Genomic DNA, 20,734 nt, shown 5'->3' with positions numbered 1-20,734 from the left:
ACGGTGGTTTTGGGACGGTAAACCCCACATATCAGTCTATCAATTCTTATTTGTGTCATTTCTGTTCTGCGGCAGGAATAGTATGCAGCGTAAAAAAATGTCTGGATTAATTTGGTGGGACATAGGTTGCTTTAGTTACTTTTGTTGTGCACTCTGTCAAATTTCAGTGTGTCTGTGAATATCTTTCAATACCGGCAGACTTTAGAATATCGGATTCCCGTTTTTCAGTGCCGTGCGTGACGGCTGCTGAAAATACTCGTTTGCCGGTCACACTTCTTGTGAAGGTTTGTGGAAAGATGCTCATTTTGTAACTGAAACATTAACGTTTAGGAAGTCAATATTACTCATAAAAATGTCATGCGTAAGCTTTATCGACGAGTGGAGTGCATTGATAGCGAGAAGGAAGTGAAGAGGATCTTTCTTCTTGTCATTATATGCCATAAATCTGTCATTCATGAATCTCCTGCAGCACGAAGCTTTCGAGGTTCACTCCTGAAAAAATGGGCCTAGAATAGATACTATAAAGGTGCTCACAAAGTAATGGGCCTTTCTCGCACCTACTGCAAAAAATTGCTTGTCATCTAAAGCAAAATGGTTATGGTCTAGTGCGAGTTCCAGGAATAAAAGCAATGCCTCTCTACTTACACCGCCGGATGGGTTCAATTTCTCATACTTATACACCTTTTCTGTTATTTCGTCTCTGTGAGGTGCATTAGTTCATGATTTGATATTATCCAACATCCCGCGCTACCTGCTTTGTGAATGTTAAGCAGTAGGTATTATACTCGGATGCAATAAGAAGCTTATCGCGTGAGCCTCGGCCTAGAGCGAGAACAGCGCCACGGCCTAGAACTCTATACCGAGGAGAAGGATGTACTAGGCAAGTTTCTCTCGCTCCTATTTGCAGTTCCTTTAGCAGGGTTTGCTTATAGCCGAGAAAGGTTTTTCGTTATTTTTTTACTGGCTTCATTCAAAGAATAAGCTGGGACTGTGTTCCACGCCACGTAGTCTTCGCTTTTATCTAAAAATTCATGCCCTTAAATTGCTTCTGGTGTGTGTATTGCCTCACTGCTGCATAGGCAAACACTACACTAAGCTTCATAGTTCAAGTTTATACTCTATTAGGTACAGTAAGTCCACGATGTCATCAAATGCGAACACCCTCTACTTTTCTTTTCGTTTTTTCCGACAGAGCTGCATAAAGGGCAAGCAAGGAAGAATGGAAGAAAATCATTTTATATAAAGCAAATTTTATATTTGTTCACGTTCATCAAGAAGTGCAAGAGAATCGCACTTTCGGTGGGCCCAGTTCATAACTATTTTCTGAGAGGAGAGCATGACTTGTCTCGTATTCCTGTAACAAAAAGACTAAAAAATGAGATCTCTTGTTGACAGTGAGGAAATTAATTTTCAATATACCTAACTAGAGACTAATTCCCGTATTCTAGAACGTCCCTTCCCTCAACGCTTCACCCTCATTTGAGAAAGCCGATAGAAGCGCTATATCTAGGCACAGCAAGTCAGTGCATGTCAGCAATAATCTGCAGCGATTCTAAGTAGCGCAGCGTCATTTTGAGCCGAGCTGTGGCGCAGCATTCAACTCTGTCAAGTGAAGGTGAAAGTCGAGACGAGGAGCGTTTGGGAATACGGGGGTGAAGAACCCAGTTGTTCCTCTAAACACATTGCCACAGTGCTTTCAGTGCTTCGAACTTTGTCAATACTTTCAGACACTGAACGAACTTTCCTTCACGTCTGTTAGTCTTTTCGGCATAGAAGCGAACCGTGGTTTCATCAAGTCAGGGTTTCCTCTGAGGTGTTGAGGTTCTATAAAGACTTTAGACTATGTGCAGGCTATGCAAGCGTCTTTATTTTAATACGTGACCTTGAAGAAAGGACCTCACGTTCGTTTCAAGATACAAGCGGCTTTTCCGAGCAACCTGTCTCGCTGGCTGCCGGTGGTAGACCCCCATCGCTTTGTTGACGCTCTCCCGCCTCCACGTTGATCACGTGACTCTGCCGCGGCTTCCCAGTCCCTAGAAAGAGGGGTTGAAGGTCGAAACATAGCAACGCTCGTCTGGAAAGCAAGCGGCGCAATTACAGGCAAATACATCTCGATCCGTGGTCTGTTCAATATAAGTTTAACAGCAGACGAAGTGTTCTCCGGCTAACGGGGTACCAGGAAACGTCGTGAAGGCATTTTGGGCTGTAACACTGATACTTCTCGAACAGAGCCCGATAACTTGCTTTCACGCAACAGAGGGCATTTCATTTCATCTAAACATCGCTCCACAGAGTGTCTGCGTCAACGCTTGTGGAAACGTTGCGAGCCAGTCGTTCTTTCATTAGGCCTCAAACATTCTCGATCATATTGAGGTCGGGGCTTCTAGGGGTCAGTTATATTGTGGAGTCCTGAAAGCATATAAATTTTCTTGCACTGAGTATTCACTGTGAACTGGGCAGCCTTAGTGCTGGAAATAATAACATCGTTCCATAAATGACTCAATAATGGTGGAAGGGGATTATTCTCAGGAATGTCAATGTAGGGATCGGTCGTAAGCCTTCGAGGGATGAAATTGAGTGGATCTAAACTGGCATAGAATATCGCGCCACAGACGTTGGCGACACACAACCGCTTGTCCCGGTACTGCGAATGTTGTCAAGCGCGTAACTGCAAAAAAAAAAAAATCGGCGAATTCTAATACACACAAGGCACGCACAGGACGGTAACCACATAATATTTCGTCAAGCCGGAAATAAAGCCCAGTGGGTAAGCGAAAAACACGAGTTAATGAATAGTCCGCCACAGTTCAGAAGTCCGCCGTGCATTAAACGAGAAAGATAACCGATCGTCATTAATGGTAGGCAAAAGTTTATTGTAAAATTGGCAAGCATAGCTGGATGCGGCATAAAATTAGTTGAGTGGATGAGGTTAAGAAGGTTGCTTGAATTAGGAAGCAAGCCTTGTTTTAGGAATGGGTTTTTATAGAATTATGGTAACAATATTTGTAGTCTGATTCATCGAGGTGGCGCTGCGGCGGATTACGCTGACGCTGCTGAACCTGAGGAAGTGTGCCGAACCACTACGTCAAATAACACACACGCATTGTAAACCTCGCCGGTTGCGACAAACTCTCCAAACACGAAGTCGCTGGTTACAGAAGGAGTAGAACGTCAATTCGCCACTAAAGATGACCTTCTTGCATTCTTCAGAGCTCTAGTGTTTGTACTGACACACAAATTCAAGGCGCTTGCTTTGATATTTTGGTGTATAGAAAGGAGCTCGGGAAGAAGCGCTGTGTGCCTGTGGCAGGAAATGTGTGCGTCCGACCTGGCATGGGCGACTTAGGTCATGTGCGCAGTTTTAAGGGCACAGCTCTTATGGTCTAGGGCAATTCCTCGTTTTTCCGGCGTACCCAATAGCTTCTGTTTTTTGTTCATACAATAGATGGCACTGTCCAAAAGGAATGCATAGTGTATATCAAAGGACATTCAGGAGTTAGAAGGAGAGTGCGAGATAGTTATACTAGGAGATATGAATGCACACATAGAAGATATAGATGGGTATACCGACCCGACAGGCAAAATTATCATGGATATGTGGGAAAGGCTTATTTGATCATTTGCCACAGTACCGAGAAGTGTGAAGGGCAAATAACATGGGAGGTAGGAAAGCTGCAGTCGACGAAAGATTACGCAGTGATGTCACATAGGATGTATGATAAGCTCAGGGGAGTGCACATAGATGAAGGTGGCTCCAGAAGTCTGGGTAGTGATCACAAAAGTATCAAACTAAGTTTTGGAGGAGCAGTTAAAATGGGAAGAAGAGAAGATGAGCAACTACAGGCAAATTTTTATACAGAAAGGGTAATTGAAATAGCCACTAAACAAATTGAGAAAGTAATCACTGAGGATAATAAAACAGTGTGGACATACACGAATCTAATTAGACTGTTTGAGCTAGAGCTTGCTAAGACACGTGATAGGTCACCCCGGAAAAGAGGACACAAGCCCAAAAGTTGGTGGGATGAGGAAGTTAAGAGAGCCATGGAGAAACGTCAGGAAGCCTCTAGAGAACACAGACATGCTAAGCAGTGGGGTGAACCAACAGATGATGTTGAAAGAAAATGGAAAATCTTTCTAAGCTGTTGAAGGGATGCTTCTGATCAATGAAAAGATTAGAAGAACGGGAGCCCAGTGGCTGGCGTAAGTACATAAAAAAGATAGAAAGACAGCGGCGAAATTTTGGAACCATCTAAACTCCCTAAGAAATGAGACGAGCCTAGAGCAGAGGTTTATAACTACAGCTCAAGGTGCTAGCCTAGAAGGGGACGAAGTAATTGAATATGTAAGAACAAGGGTGACAGAAAAACTTCAATAAAGAAGTGTTTTATGCACCACATTAGACAAGAATGTATCAAGTGCCGCAATGGCTCCATTTTCACAACAAGAGGATAAAGGGCTGAGAAAACAGTTCCTAGTAGTACATCAACAGGTCCAGATGGCATTCCAATTATTCTGAAAAAGACATTAGGTCCGAATGCTAAGCAGGCATTGAGAGAGGCAGTGAGCAAAATTATATTCTTCCTGACGCAGTGCATCGAAATAGCAGAAAAAGAACACAGGTCCCTGTGGCTAGCATTTTTGAATATCAAGGTAGCATACGATTGCGTGGTTCAAGAGGAATTATGGGGAATACTGGACACACTGGGGGTGGAAGATGTAGCAACAAATCTTTTAAAGGATTTCTATAAAAGTAACAAGGTATTTATAAAGTGGGAAAAACATATATCAAAGCCTGCAGAGGTAAAATGGGGGCTTAGGCAGGGTTGTCCCCTGTCACCCTTAATATTCATGATGTACCTACAAGGATTAGAGGCTAAATTAGAGGAAAGTGGACTGGGCTTCAACCTCTCTTACGTCAAACAAGGAAAACTCATTGAACAAGCACTACCAGCATTGATATACGCAGATGATATAGTGCTAATGGCCGACAACAACGAAGATTTGCATAGATTGGTGGACATCTGCGGTAATGAGGGAGATCAGTAAGGAAAAATCAGCATTCATGATTTTTATTATAATTAAGGTAGTACGCTTAGAATACAGGAGGTCACGCTAGAGATAATAGATAAATACAAATATCGGCGTATGGATAGGCATTGGGGCCGAGTACGTAAAGGAACGCGAATTATACGTGTCGACTAAAGGTTACAGTAATGCAGCGGTAATGAAAAACAGGACACTGTGGAATTGCAATAGGTAGGATGTTGTGAGAGTAATATGGAAAGGGGTCATGGTTCCTGGTCTTACGTTCGGCAATGCGGTCTTGTGCATGAGATCAGAAGTTCAAGCAAGATTAGAAATTAAGCAACGTGGAATAGGTAGGCTTGCCTTAGGAGCTCACGGGAATACACCAAACCAGGGAGTACAAGGTGATATGAGATGGAGGTCATTTGAGGGCAGGGAAGCTAGCAGCAAGATAAAATTTGAGAAGCGATTGAGAGAAATCGGGGAGGAGCGTCGGGCTAAGAAGGTATTCAGCTACTTGTACATGAAGAATGTCGATACAAAATGACAGACGCGAACCAGAAAATTGACTGGTAAATACTTAGAAAAGAGCAGGGGCCAAACCAAAAAGAATTATCGGTTAAGAAGGTGAAGGACGCTGAGACCAATATGTGGAGAATTGGTATGAATAAGAAGTCCGCACAAGAGATCTATCGAACTTTTAAGCAGGAAATTGTCAAGGAAAGGATCTATGATAATACTCGGGGTAGTTCTCTACTGTTTGAGGCCAGGACGGGAGTATTGTGAACCAAGACATATCGGGCCAAATACGAAGAGGTAGACATGGTATGGAGTGCGTGTGGAGAGGAAGAAGAAACTGCCGAACACTTGATAATGTTCTGTAAAGAGCTTCACCCTATAGTTCAGGATGATGGCGCAGAGATATAGGGGCGTAGCTCTAAGCTTATGGCGTGGCTTGTGCGTCCCTCGTAGAACGTAACCACCAGTGGCACATACCCGAAATAGCGGTCCTTACAATGTCTGCTGGATGGGGGCACTTGTATATGATGAATACATGATGAAAAGATGGGAGATGGCTGTGCTTGGAGTTTTCTCTAGACATATGTACGGACGAACTTACTGACACACGCACGGACGGACAGACAGAGATGCACACGGACGTATGGAAAGACAGAGGGATGGCCGCAAAAAGAGATGGATGGACAGAGAGATGAATGAACAAACGGACGGATGCACCAAGAATCACACAAATGGCGGACGCAAGAACGAATGGACAGACAGACTAACGAACGCTGCGCCCCACCAATCATCATTCACTCCGTGGATATGCTGTGATTTCTTTTCAAAGCACTGGGGTTTAGGGATAGCGAGGGCAAAATAGACTTTAAACGGGTAGAATTAACTAGAAGGAGGTTATTTGATTGGTGGCTAAAGTCAAGGCACGAGTGAAAATTAAACCCTTTACTGCAAAGTAGGAATCCTCAACCTCACTATTTAGGGGAAAAAATAAATCTATTTTTTGGTTCATTAAGTATTACGGCTTGGTGGCGCTAGCCACCGCCCGATCTAATGGGTACAGCCATATCCATCCATCCATCCATCCATCCATCCATCCATCCATCCATCCATCCATCCATCCATCCATCCATCCAGCATGCAAACCGCAGTTGGGTGACAGTATACTAGATGGCGCTTTACGCATCCCGTGTCGTCTTCGCGATATATCGTCTAGTTTCTTAGATGGTGCTGTCCCATTGAGATGTGTGAGATATAGTGCTGCTTTCCCATTGGCTGCTGCACGGGCTGCGCGGGGCTGCGACAGCGCGCCCGTTATCTCTCGTTCTCCTGGAGTGTTACCGTATGTGTCGGGTGACCCTTGGCGGCTTCAGAGGCTGCCACCAAGCACGCACGGTGGTGGTAGATCCGGAGGCGGTGTCTCTCGTTCTCCTAGATTGTCACCGTATGAGCCTGATGACCCTTGGTGGCTTGAGAGGCTGCCGTCAAGCAAGTGCGGTGCCGGGTAGATCCAGAGGTGGTGCGCCCCAAGGACATCGTCGCCAAACGTGTGCAACGTGAAGCGGAGCACGGTACAGTACGCGCCAAGGAAACCGCTGCTAAACGAGCTCAACGGGAAGCGTACCCCGGAATGCCAGAGCGGGAAGTGGCGGCGAAGCGCGCGTGGCGCTGGGCGGACCCTGATGCTGCTCCTCAGAGGATGCACAGTATCACCGAAAAACATCCCGAGCTTCCCTCAGCTCACCTTCATCCATTCCGTGGAGATTCTCAACTTTTTTTCTATTCCTTCAATGTCCGTTGGTCGAAAGCTGCTTCTCGCCACCACATTGCTTTCGGATAGCCGAAAGATTTGACCTACGTCTTTCGGATAGCCGAAACACTTAGGTTAAGTCCAAGATCTTGTTATGATCGTCGTCAGCAGGCGCCATGCTGTCGCTGAGAAGCGTAGCCGGGCAGCGTTCCCATTCCTGGAACCCAGTTTTCTCGGAACCAGCGTCCAGAGATGACGGGGGAGCGGCGCTCTTTTAATCCTCAAACAAGTAGCCGACTGGCCGGCTGCCTATGCCCGCCAGGTATTGTCCCTGCTAGCCGGAGGATGAGACGTCGTGTCGCCACGAAGCTGTAAGTCGTTCCAGAGAGGACAACAAAGACAGCGTCTTCCTTGGAAGAAACCGCGGCCGCTGCCACAAATTGCCCTGCTAATTGAGCGGACAGATTGGCGGACCGTTTGATGTCTGCTGTCCGAAGCTTGGGGCCCCTCGATCAGCGACACACACGACGAGGAAGATCCCCTCTGGCGCCACCTTTCTGTGCAGTGATCTCGACTCAATATTGGATGTTCACGTGCGCCGTGCATGCTCGTACCCCTCGCCGGTTGTGTGTGTGTGATTGCTGTTCCCCTCAAGAAGGAGGAGCCCGACAGGGCTTATAACGACGCCGCAGAGTGCAGGACGTCGCTCTGAACTATGTAACGGTTCAACCACCACGCTCGTGGTTTGTGAACTCCTAACCTTTCTATGCTGTAAATAAGTGTAAATAGTGCCATAAACCTGTTTCGTTTTCGTATCCTCCAGCGACCTTCCTTCCGACTCGTAACAATCTTCAATTCCATTGCTGCTGTGAAATGGTCATTGACTGGGGCAGCTAAAACTAAAGCATTATCCAGTGGCAAATAAATGAAAAAGAAACACTGACACAGCAAATAAATAAAGAACCGCTCACAGAAACTAAGAAGTAATGCAAAAAAACAATGCCAGAAAGAAGAATAGAAAGAAGAAAACAACAGCAGAAAGAAAAGGAAAGAAGGAAATAAATGAACAATGACAAAGAAAGAAGAAAATAATGACACAAAGAAAGGACTGCTGACACAGACATAGAAAAAAAGACGTAAACATTGACAGACACAAAAAATAAGGAAAGAAACAATCTCAGAGACATATAAAGAAACTATATGACAGATAAAAAAGACCACCAGTCGTGTGCGCAATGTGTAGCACAGTCACAGCAAAAGCTCCGGCGTAGAATACTGGACTAGTACGCAGGGGACCCGGGGTCAAATCCCATTGTGTCCATGGTGTTTTTTACTTATTCTAGGGCCGAATCTCCTTAAGGCGTAGGCTTGTTCACCATAGTGGTCTGTCGTAGCCACGTCTAGTACGCGTAGTGTTCCCTAGATGCAATTCACGTCTTTTGTACTGGAATCGATAGTTAGATGACGCAGAGACATGCGCTGCGATTGAGGTGTGGCGATAAACAGACAGACAGACAGACAGGCAGACAGATAGACAGACGGAGGGCGAAACTCACGGAAGATTCATGGTTTCTCGATGTACATCCGGAGCTTCGCCCATCATCGTTCACTCCGTGCATATTGTTACAGGAGAGCACGTAGGGAAACGAGGTGATAGATACAATAAATTTACACGACGCCAAGCGTAAGCTCAGATGGCAAGAGCGAGCGCGCCCCACATCCAAGTATCACGTCATCTTTCTCGCAGTGTCTCTTTCTTTTTCAGCATAAAATAGTCTTGTAACGTGACCCTCGGGTTCTGGAGCACCGTCTCGGTGGTTTCTATTGTGTTACAGAGTGGTAGAGCTTAAGGCGGGAGACATGAACAATATCCGTAGACAGTAGAGCGGAGATATAGGCGAAGACTGCAGCGGGGCTATCTCGTAGGTGACGTCAGTCACCTCGCGCAATACGCGGTATGGTCCCGAGTGCCGGGAAAGCAAACTTTAAGAGAGACCAACATGCTGTTCAAAACATCCCACTCTAGGTGGCCGGAGGAGACGTACAGTGACAGCATATCAGTCCACATTAGCACAAGTGAAACCGGGGCAAAGAAAACGTCATGATGATGTACGTCATAACGCTGCTTCTGTTGCTTTTCCGATGCTAAACGGCGCTTACGAGTGACTTCTCGTGCTTTAGGAACTTTGGCATTAGTTTCACGGGCGTATTCAGCCGGCGAATCGACAGCTGTAGGAAAGATGGTGTCGAAAATCAGAGTTGGGTTGCAGCCAAATAAAACATCCAATGGTGAACACCCAGTGGTATCGGTGCGTGAGGAGGTGTATGCAAATGTAACAAAAGACAACGCAACGTCCCACTCTAGGTGGCTGGAGGAGACGTACATAGACATTATATTATGTGAATTCCGGTTAAATCATTCGGTAAGTCTATTAGTTTGTGGGTGGCAGGCCACCTTAAATTTATGTTTGGTGTCGCATGAGCGAAGCAGGTCGTCAACAACTTGGGACAGAAAATAGCGTCCAGGATCTGCGAGGAGTTGGCATGGGGCACTATGACGGAGCATGACAATGTACAGAAGAAAATTTGGAATATTTGTCACACAGCTAGTTGGTAGAGCCCTTGTGATGGCGTACCGGGTTGTGTGAATCGTCCGACAGCTATCCATGTGCTCTCGGAAGTAGACTCTGGGAAAGGGCCCAGCACTTCCACCTAAATGATACGAGGTAGTACACAGAGAAACAAGGTGATGGTTGTGATATATTTACACGACGCGAAGCCTATAAGCTGAGTTGGCCAGAGAGAGCGCGCTCCACATCCCTCAATCACGTCGTCTTTCTCTCTGTCTCTCTTGCTTCAGCGTGAAATAATCTTGCAACAACAAGCTGCGATTTTTTCTCGCGTTGCGCTATAGTGGTAATGGACACTGGGGGCGGCGGTGGACAGCTAAGACGCACACAACCGGTGTTGTAATCTCAAAACAGCTTTAGCTGTAAAACAAGGAATTAACAACGACAGACAGACATGAAAAGAAAAAAGAAAGAATTAAATAAAAGAAAATAAACCAAACGAATTTCCCAGGTACGCATACGAGCTTGGCGTGAGCCTGACATGACCATTATCTCTAATCGGTGAAAGCCTCGTGTATGTTTATTTCATTTCTTTATTATTTTTATGCTTTGAAATATTTATGTTACATTGCTTTTATTATACTCCATTTTTCATGGACTGTTTTTTTAACAATTTCAGTTTCTTTTCCTTAATTTCTACTTTGGGGGTGCCAAGTTCACGACGCTTTATTTCTTGATTTTGTGTCGTTTTAATTTTGGCTTATTTTTCTTCTTCGGTGGCAGATATGTTGTAGTAAAACAGCAGGCTCCTGCAAAAGCAGAGCCTCGCGTAGCTCCAGACGCCCTAGCCAGGAGATATGTCCCCGTGCCCGTTCGCACAGCTTTTATCGTTTTCATTTATTAGTTCAACTCTTTTTTTCTGTTTCGGCGGCGGAAGTTTCAGAGCCCAGCTGCTCTAGTCAAAAGACGAGTGTCGCACTGGTCGAGGCGCCCCAGGCAGGATATATTTCACTTCTTTTCTTTAGTTGGTTGGGAGCGTCAAAGCCAGAAAACGACGCTCAGGCCAGAACAGGTGCAGAAGAGCAGCGCTTTAAACGACATGAACTCGTGGTTGAATTGCCTTGTCGTGGAGTGCAGGCTTTGCAGTTTCGCGTTCATGTGCCTCGCAAAGGTAATGGTAAGGATTATTATTTTGATATTCCTTGCATTGACATTTCAGAAGCATTTTATCGGCGGCTGTGAGGGGCCGTGTAAAGTTCAAATCTGTTACATCACTTCAAGCGTCGTATTCTTTATACGAGAGTGGAAGCGTGTCAGGGCTACCGATGAACACTCCTGAAGCAGACAAGCAGACGTCGAGTAAAAGGTGCATTGAGATGGGAGCTGGGGAAGGAGTGCTGTGTGCCTGCGGCAGGAAATGTGTGCGTATAACCTGGCATGGACGCCTTACGTCGCGTGCACCGTATCTTTAAAGAAGAACATCAGGTAACACATGCCTTGCTACGTGTTCTCTCATCGCAAACCGTGCCTTTGAAGCCGGAGACTGTACGATGGTAATTTCTCTCCCTATCGTGGCAGCATTTCCTAAAGGAATCAGCGACTAGTTTTACCTTCGATAACATTGCAATTTGCTGCTAGCGCTGTTGCTGCTTTGACCTTGGGCAAAAGAGCAGTTTTTAAGATTATGTGTATAGTGTCATGACTGGCCCGTAGACGTAGTATACAGAATTAGGTAGAGGAACGTTGGCCACAGCAATAAGATACGAAAGGTTTATTCAATGTTTCGACCAGAGTGTTGCCGAAATGGTGAATGAATCATTCCTCTATCACTGCTGGTGATATGTCGTGTTTAATGGCTCATGAGATAGGTTTAACTAGAGAGTGCCAATACTCACCATTACAATAATATGTAATGTAATAATAAAGCAAGCAACTAGAAGTAAACAGCCTCTATATACCCTTACTCTTTCCAACACCACCATTTCTTCCTCTTAAAATACCTGCGCCTCACGTGTCGGATTTTCAATGATGCATTTTCAAAGCTTTACACACATTCACAGACATGGCGCTACTTTCTTTGGGCTTCAATTTGACATGTTACGTTTGTTTTCATCGAGCTTCCGTTGTCTTCAAGGTGTGCTAGACGGGGGACGCGATACATTTTATAGATATAAAAGTATGTGCTGACACTATTAGGTTGATAGTGCAGTAGAGCATGATGTATGAGTGAATAACGTTAGAAATTTAGTAATGAATAAGTGTACTCGTTCAGTAGAGAGCGCCATGTCACTGAATTCGGTGGTCACCTGGGGTGACCACTGTGCATGAAGGGCTTTAGTAGGCTGGTGAAACATATTCTGAGTTTGTCGGCTGTGGGCACGGCGACCATAGGAAAAGAGAACTATCAGCGATGGTACGCTCGCATCCTGCCCTCAGCGGCCGCTAACAAAGCATCCAGCGCAGCAAGACGCTATCATCATCCTCATCAATGCGTCTGATCCTTGGACAAGTAACCACATGTTCGTTTGTGCCTCGGTCTCGTCTTTAAGAAGTTCCTGGGCAGCCACTGCCCAGAAACCCAAAATATTTATTCTCACCGTTGAAATTTTCTGAAGCGCGTGACTCCTAATATCGAACTTATGCGTACTCCAGCAGATAATCTTTAGTTTTCCAACAGGAATAAAGCACCCATAACAAGTGTACCACTTATATTTTGTGCTGATTATCTTGATAGAGTCAGTCATCTGGTCGTCCATGTTGCTAATACCAAGAAATCCAGAAATTAAAAGTTGTACTTTATCTGTATACTTAGCACGGTGGCACAAAAGTTGATAACTTGGGTTGTCCACCATGTACGAAGGCTCTTAGAATGGTTATGATATATTTTTTTCTAATGTTCTAATAGTGATGTTTTTCAATATTTACAAAAGCGCCCTCAAGAATGAGATAATTGTTTGCTACACGCACTGCCTCTTTGCTTCTTCGAGGAAAGCAGGACTGCTTTGCGGGCTCTCACTGAAAGTGACCAGTACACCCAAACAGCATGGTGGGCACGTCACCACATCATATCTTTGGAACTAAGATTGTCAATTTCTAATTATTGTGAGAAAGTCGCTTTATGCAAAAGAGTTTGCCACTTCTTCAATAAAACTCTTTCCCGCCAAAAATGGCATTGTAGCAGAAGGGACTTAACGGACACTAAAGAGGAAGATAATCTTAGTTTGGATTTATAAACTACACTCATGACACAAATGCCATATTTTTCACTATCATAAGTACTTCGGTAGTGGAAAAAATTAGGGCTGAAGTTACATTTGTACATTTTGTGCCAAAATGTGCATGCGCGTCACGTCAGAAATTGCACAATGTACTTTTGCTATTTTCATGGCGTTGACGCGATGAAATGTTTTTACACTTTGTATGCTAACTTTGTATGCTGAGTCAATAGCACCAACAGATGATATATTCCTTCATTTCTATGGATTCGAAGCTACGTATAACCATGTAAACACCTTCAAAATTTTTTACGTTGTGGTGTTTGGAGGGGTAAATATCAAGGTGACTTCGACCCTTGAATTTTATTTTCGCACGAGTATAGGGGGGACGACAACGAAGTACCAGTGTGGCCGAATGCCGAATGTTTGAGTTCCATGGTTTTTGGTGAATAATTTTCATTTCGCCTGTCAAACACGTTCTCCTGCAGTTGGGCGATGGAGAGCCCTATGGAAGACCACCGGACACCAGAACGACCGCGGGTTTTGCTTCCAGAAAGCGCTACAGCTCCGAGAGTGGCACTGACAGCGATGATACCGAACCCTACAACGTATGAAGTGATGAATCAGGGGACAAGTTCAAGCTCGTCAGAAACGACACGGAAAAGAGACGACTTCTGAGCCCGTCACCCAAGTTGAGTGAGCCGACAATCCAATCTTCGCGGAATACCGAGGTATTAACCATACTTTTCATGCCAGTTCTCGCTAGTGACAACATGAGACGCCTTAACCGGCAAGCCGTGTGTGTACAGCTAGACGCACTGGTGCCAAATGAAGTAAAGGAAGTAAAAGTGAATGGCCGCAAGAACGTCCTAGCGATTGACGTCAATCATGTGCCGGCGCTTGAAAGATTGCGGGAAGTAACGGAACTTAATGGGATGAAAGTCCGTTATCATATACCGCTGGGCAAAGAAGTTAGCACTGGGGTGATATATGATATTGCCGAAGCTATCACTGACTCGCACTTACCAGTCTTTTTTTAGGCTAGCTTCGGAAGATGCTATTATTACAAGTATACATTGTACCGGGACATCACGATACGTAAGAATTACATTTAAGGGCAAATAACTTCCATCACACGTAAAGGTGGGCCACTTCCGACACGCAGCTCGCCCTTTTATGCCGAAACCACTTCAGTGCTGGTAGTGCATGAATTATTTATTTATTCAGGTTACCCCTAAAGGCCCTCTAGAAGAGGGTATTACATAGGGGGGGGGGGCAATACAACATGGTTTGAAGAAAACAACAAAACAGAAAAAAAGCAGTACAGCAAGATACAGTGCAACCTGACAACTGCAACAAAGCGCAACCATGAATACGGGCAGCAATTGCATGGCGTTATACAATAGTTAAAAAACGAAAGAAAACAAAACAACAAAAGCAAAAAATATTTAGTTAGTCACCGTAGTGCGCAGGAGCTCTGAAAACTTTACCGAGTCATTATCGGTGGCAATATGTGCAGGCAAACTGTTCCACTCAATAATAGTGCGCGGGATGAATGACTGAGCGAAACGAAGTGTGCGAGATAGCGGGCGTTTGACTTTGTTAGGATGATCACGGCGGGGAAAGATGGAACAGGCGGGTTCAAAGAAACTGTCATGTAATGATGGGTGATTGTAAAGTTTGTGGAAAAGTGATAGGCATGCATATTTCCGACGAATGGCCAAATCCTCTAGCTCAGCACGGTTTTTTAAGTTAGTTACGCTGGAATAGGTAGAATAATCTGAGTAACTGAAACGAGCAGCTCGGTTTTGCAAAGATTCAATATTTGATACGATGTAGGCTTGATGAGGATCCCAAATGGCGCTGGCATATTCTATTTTAGGACGAATTAAACTGGTAAAAGCAAGTTTTTTTAACTGCGATGGAGCCTGTTTAAGATTTCGTTTCAGTAACCCGAGAGACCGGTTAGCAGCTGCAAGAGTGACTTCTATATGATGGTGCCAAGATAGATTCGATTGAAAGTGGAGACCGAGGTACTTGTAGGTAGATGTTAACTCAAGTGTCATATTATTCAACGAGTATTGACTAGGAAAACGTGTAGCAGCGTTAGTAAAGGACATGCACTTTGTTTTAGAAACATTTAACGACATAATCCAAGTTGAATACCAATGATTAATTTTGTTAAGGTCAGATTGCAAAGCTAAGCGGTCAGAATCAGAAGAAATGTTACGGTATAATACGCAGTCGTCCGCGAAAAGTCGAACGTGTGAAGATAAAGAATTCGGTAGATCATTAATGTAAACGAGGAAGAGTAGAGGACCAAGAACACTGCCTTGGGGTACACGAGACGTTACCGGTAAAGAGGAAGAATAAAAATTCATAGTAAAGGTGAATTGAGACCTGGAGGAAAGAAAAGCTTTCATCCATGCAAGAACAATAGGGTGCATGTTAAGTTGTTCTAGCTTTAGTAGTAATCTGTGGTGAGGAACGCGGTCAAAAGCTTTAGCGAAATCTAAGAAAATGGCGTCGACCTGGCTACCAGCATCCATGAATTTATGAAGGTCGTGAACAAAACCGGCAAGTTGGGTGTCGCATGAAAATCCCTTGCGAAAACCATGCTGAAAATTGAAAATGATATTGTGACGTTCGAGATAGTTTATTACTTGAGTGTGTATGATATGCTCCATGAGTTTGCAAATGGTACTAGTTAAGGAAATGGGCCTGTAATTAAGCGGTGAGGAACGTTCACCTGATTTGAAGAGGGGGATGACTTTAGCATATAGCCAATCTTGGGGTAGAGTTCCGGTAGACAAAGACTGTGAATTATTTAGGTTCTACTGTCTGTTCCCGATGCACTGGGAACCACAACAAAGACACGTGTCAGGCCACGACTCTGACGTGCTCAAATTGCAATGAGCCACATGATTACTCTTTGAAGAACTGCCCTTTTATTTGAAAGGAGCTAACAATACTGAAGAAAAGGACCAGAGATAACATCTCACACCGAGAAGCAGCTGCATCCATTACGCGACGATGATCCCTTCGCCGGCGCTGCACCAAAGCCACCAAAACCTCGTTGCTTCGCGAAACACTTAAAAAACCACCTCCACCTCCCCCCCTCTGGCCAAGTGCTGTCGGCTCCAAGAACAAAGGCACTTCTGCTAGCAGTGGAGCTGACACTTCATCCTTATTACCCAGTGAGAACACAGCCGTTTCAAAGAAAAATGATGCCTCTACCATCAATGCAGGTGACGCTTGGCCCGAACTCCCAAAGATACATGCGCCTGATGAGAGGCATCAGACTTCGACAGTGAGGGACACTTCATTGGTACCTCATAACTTGACGGACGAACGACAACTTATCGGCATGGTGAGCACCCTGGTAAGTGCTATGCACGTGCTGCTGAGCAAGGTGCAGACCCCGACAGCTCAATGTGTGTTGCAACTGCTTGACACCATCACTCCTGTTCTCGCAAGCATTCAAAAGCCTGCTGCTTGAGAACGCAAGTGGCACCATCATGGCTTCACCATCGGCAAGATTTTGGGTGCATAGTACCGCGCATACAAGTTAATGCAACAAATGTGCTCAATTGATTAAGGCACGGTTGTGACTCACCGTCTGTGATGTTAAGCACATAACTGCCGTTTTGTCGACAGCGTGAGTGACATTTCTCTTCTCTCTCTCTCTCTAACTTTTATTCCCTTACCCTTTCCCCAGTGCAAGGTAGCCTACCAGCCTCAGTTATGGTTAACCTTCCTGCCTTACTTTCATCCTTATTTTCTTTCTCTTTTCGCACATTTTCTCAATTACTAGCGTCATGCTGCGATAAGAGGGCTCTTTTCAAGATTGTGAAACTATAGTGTAGTAATACGCGAAAAATTGTTGTGCTTTATTGTTTACTTTTTTTAGGTACAAAGCCCGAAAGGCATGTGCCATTACAAATACCATTAGAGTAGGGATGGATTGAATGTTACCAAAATTTTAAGCAGTGAATAGGATTTATTTGTTTCTCTGTTTACCGTTCAAAGTCAACTCAGAAACTTTCCTTTGAGTACAAGCTACGTGCTGCATAAATATGACCATGTTGCTAAAAGTCACAGCGGTGCTTTAAAAATAAATAAAAAAGTACCAGATATCTCATTCTGCCTCAACCTGCGGGGGAAAACGAGACGCAGTGTAGGGCGAAACGAGACAGTGTGAAAAAATTTTATCCTTTCAGATTTTTCTGGTGAAGCACCTGAAATTTACTCCATGGGCCCACACACAGTCTTCATAAGCCCACTCCTTGCACTCCACGCGATGAATCCAGACGGAACCCGGCGCTGTGTTGCTCGAAAACACCTAGTAGATCAAGTACCCCCCCCCCCCCCCCCCCCCCGTCTTCTTTGTGGTAGTGCTGTCTTTTGTTGAACGCTTGTACTTCATTAGATTATTCAATTATTGGACACCATAGCATGTTTTTGTGCATATTCTTTGCCTCCGATTGCCGTTTTGATGCAGAACGGCACGGCCATTTCGTGGCTTTCAATTTCTTCAACAGGGCTTTGTGAGACGATGAATTTCGGATTTTCTATTGCCTGTTATTATCGAAAAGATTGTATAAAAACTATTAAAGGACAATTCCAAGACGTGTTTGAGAACGGCTAGACTTGCAGTTTCTTTCTATTTTTGATGCACCTTTTGTGAGTATCCTTGGCAGCACATAACAGCCTAGATGTATAGCGCGAATGGAGGGTGTCCTTTCCTCACCATCGGTAAGTGTTTTTAAGCATTTTTTCATCCATGAAGCTCTCTGTAGGTTCCAAATCTCCTAAGAAAGAGAATATATATTTATTAGTATTAAATGGTTCACTTAATAGGACACTCTCTAAAGAGTTTCGATGTCTTTTTGTCGAGTTTTGCCCCTCCCTCATGCCAGAATTAAAAAAAAAATTCCACTTTAGCACCGCGCACCAAATGAACGAAACTTTTGATGGTATGTAGCTACTAGTATGAAGTAACAAAATAAATGCGTAAGTTTTTATACTCACGTCGGTGTAGCTTCATGCACGAATACATAAATTTTGCTAAGCACCATTTCGCCCCCTTTCTATGGGTTACGAACACACCGGCACTAGCCGCATAAGTTTTCCTACAGAAGCACTTTGAGGAACGACAAACTTTTACACATAAAAAGGTAGACAATGACCAGCAAATGTCGCCAAGAAAGAGAAGCAAAGAAAATTTGTATTTCATTAGCTGAGGCCGACTAAGACAAAATGTCGCGTTTTGCCCCTTGTCCTGTTTTACCCCACCCTACCCGAAAGCAGTTACCTACCATGATGGCCGTATTAGAATTTTCTAGGGTACAGAATGTGCATCATTAGGACGTCATTTCGTAAGGTCAAAACAAATTTCATGTTCAATAGGGCCTATCTGCCAGAAACATTGCAAAGAAAATTTGTATGCGATGCTTGTATGCTAAAGCTCCCGGCTGCCGTTTCGTGCTATCCCAAAAAGACATCCTGTGAAATGAGTCCTCCACCACATCTACCGTACAGTACCGTACACCAGTAAGCAAGAAACTGTGTGGACCCTAGGTCTGTCCTCTTCTGGGGTGACCGAATAGGACATGACTTCGTAGTGACTAGTCGCGTGACGGCCAACCACTTTATAGTAGCTTTACAACGTGAAGTTGTTTAAAATATACAGCGTCCTGGTTGTGTCCACACAGAGTTTACATATTTTCCCGCAAGGATTACTCCAGATGCAGCGCAGCAACAACTATAAATTCGTAGTTTGCGTTCGCAATCAATGATGTAGCAGTGGCATTCACCGCAACATTTCCCTTAACTACTCTGTGTCTAGTCCTCCAGTACACTGTTTATATTGCACCTAAATGTAAATAGACCTGAGTAGAGAATACAGATTAGGCCTATCAAATATCAGAATCTACCGCATGACATTAGGATTTTCCCAATGCTTGGTTCGCCTGTGTTTATGAGTGCCTATAATGCACTTTTATATTGTTTGATGTGTTGCTTAACAGACAAAAGCATGCATCTGCTGTAAATACGCTTGCGTTGGCGTGCAGAACATCTCATGCCAAAAAGCTTCGATCGATAGCTGCATAACACACGCTGACATACGACTTAGATGCATCCGCGTACAATTCTAGGCCGAAGTTTAGAACTGTAACGCTACGAAGTTCATGTGGATTTGGTATTGTGATGCATATTTTGCAACTTCTATGCATGAAGTTCTGTGTCAATGGATGTTTCACAAAGTTGACACTTGCGATGTGCTGTTTTCAGACAAATAAAGACGAACAAATATACAATTTTTACACAGCCCTACGGCGAACTTACAACCGTTCATTTGATAAAAAATATAATATATACAAGGAAGCAAAACGACACCACGAACATGAGCAAAGCACACAACAAGAGATGAGGCATTCATGTCACTCCATAAAGTTTTCCACATCTCATGTCTCAATTTCTTCGTAAAACTGACTCTTCATCGACAGTCAAATTATCAATGGCACACTCAGACACAAATAACCCCTGATGGCGCACTAACCCACAAACCCACATTTAACCTTTCTTTCTCTTGTATGTCTAGATTTCGGTGCAACTGAGGTGCCTTCGAGGTCTGGCTCACATCGACAGTTGCTGCAAAGCTTAGCTATGTTACCAGTGCCACAAGTGTGCTCACTGTTAATGATTGATTGATATTTGGGATTTAACGTCCCAAAACCACCATATGATTAGGAGAGACGCCGTAGTGGAGGGCTCCGGAAATTTCGACCACCTAGGGTTCTTTATTTTATTTATTTTATTTTTTTATTTTATTTTATTTTAAGGAATACTGCAGACAGTTTTTCACCATCCTAGCAGGAGAGGGTTACATAAGGTTTCTAACACAGAGGTCAAAACTAGAAGAAGTCGGAGCGCGCACGCAGTCGGAAGGCAGTGAATTCCAGTCTTCAATGGTTCTTACAAAAAGGAAGTACTTGAATGTGTTATTTTTAGGAGCATATAGTCTTACAGTTTTTGAATGATTTAACCTTGCTGAGCGTTGAGGAGGTGGCAGAATGTACAATTCTTTATTTAAACCAGATTCATTGTTGTATAGTTTATAAAAGAAGACTAACCTTGCAACTCTTCGCCTACATTCCAGTGGTTCCCGCTCACATTTATTTAACATTTCAGCAACGGAGGAGAGGCGTCTAAAGTCTGAAAAAATGAACCGTGCGCTTAGCCGCTGAATCCTTTCCGCTTTATCTATGTCTTTCTTTAAATATGGGTCCCACGCAAGAGATGCGTATTCTAGCACTGGTCGAACTAGGGTTTTATAGGCTGCAAGTTTAACTTTCCAATCACATGACCTCAGCTTCCTTCTTAAGAAGCATAGCTTCTTGTAGGCCTTGGCGCAAACGTTGTCGATGTGAGCGTCCCAGCTAAGTTTCGTATTAATGGTCGGTCCCAAATATTTTACGGTATTAACAAATTCAATACTTTGGTTACGGACATGGTATTTATATTTGCACCCAAATCTGAGCACACGGGCCTACAACATTTCCGCCTCCAGTGCTCACTGTTAAGGTTACATGTACGTTAACACATGTTGATGCGCCCACCAGTTTGTCACCTGTGCCATCTTCCGCGTGAGA

Source organism: Rhipicephalus microplus, chromosome X, assembly GCF_043290135.1.
Source record: "Rhipicephalus microplus isolate Deutch F79 chromosome X, USDA_Rmic, whole genome shotgun sequence".
Lineage (NCBI taxonomy): Eukaryota > Metazoa > Arthropoda > Arachnida > Ixodida > Ixodidae > Rhipicephalus > Rhipicephalus microplus.
This window is presented reverse-complemented; position numbering follows the sequence as displayed.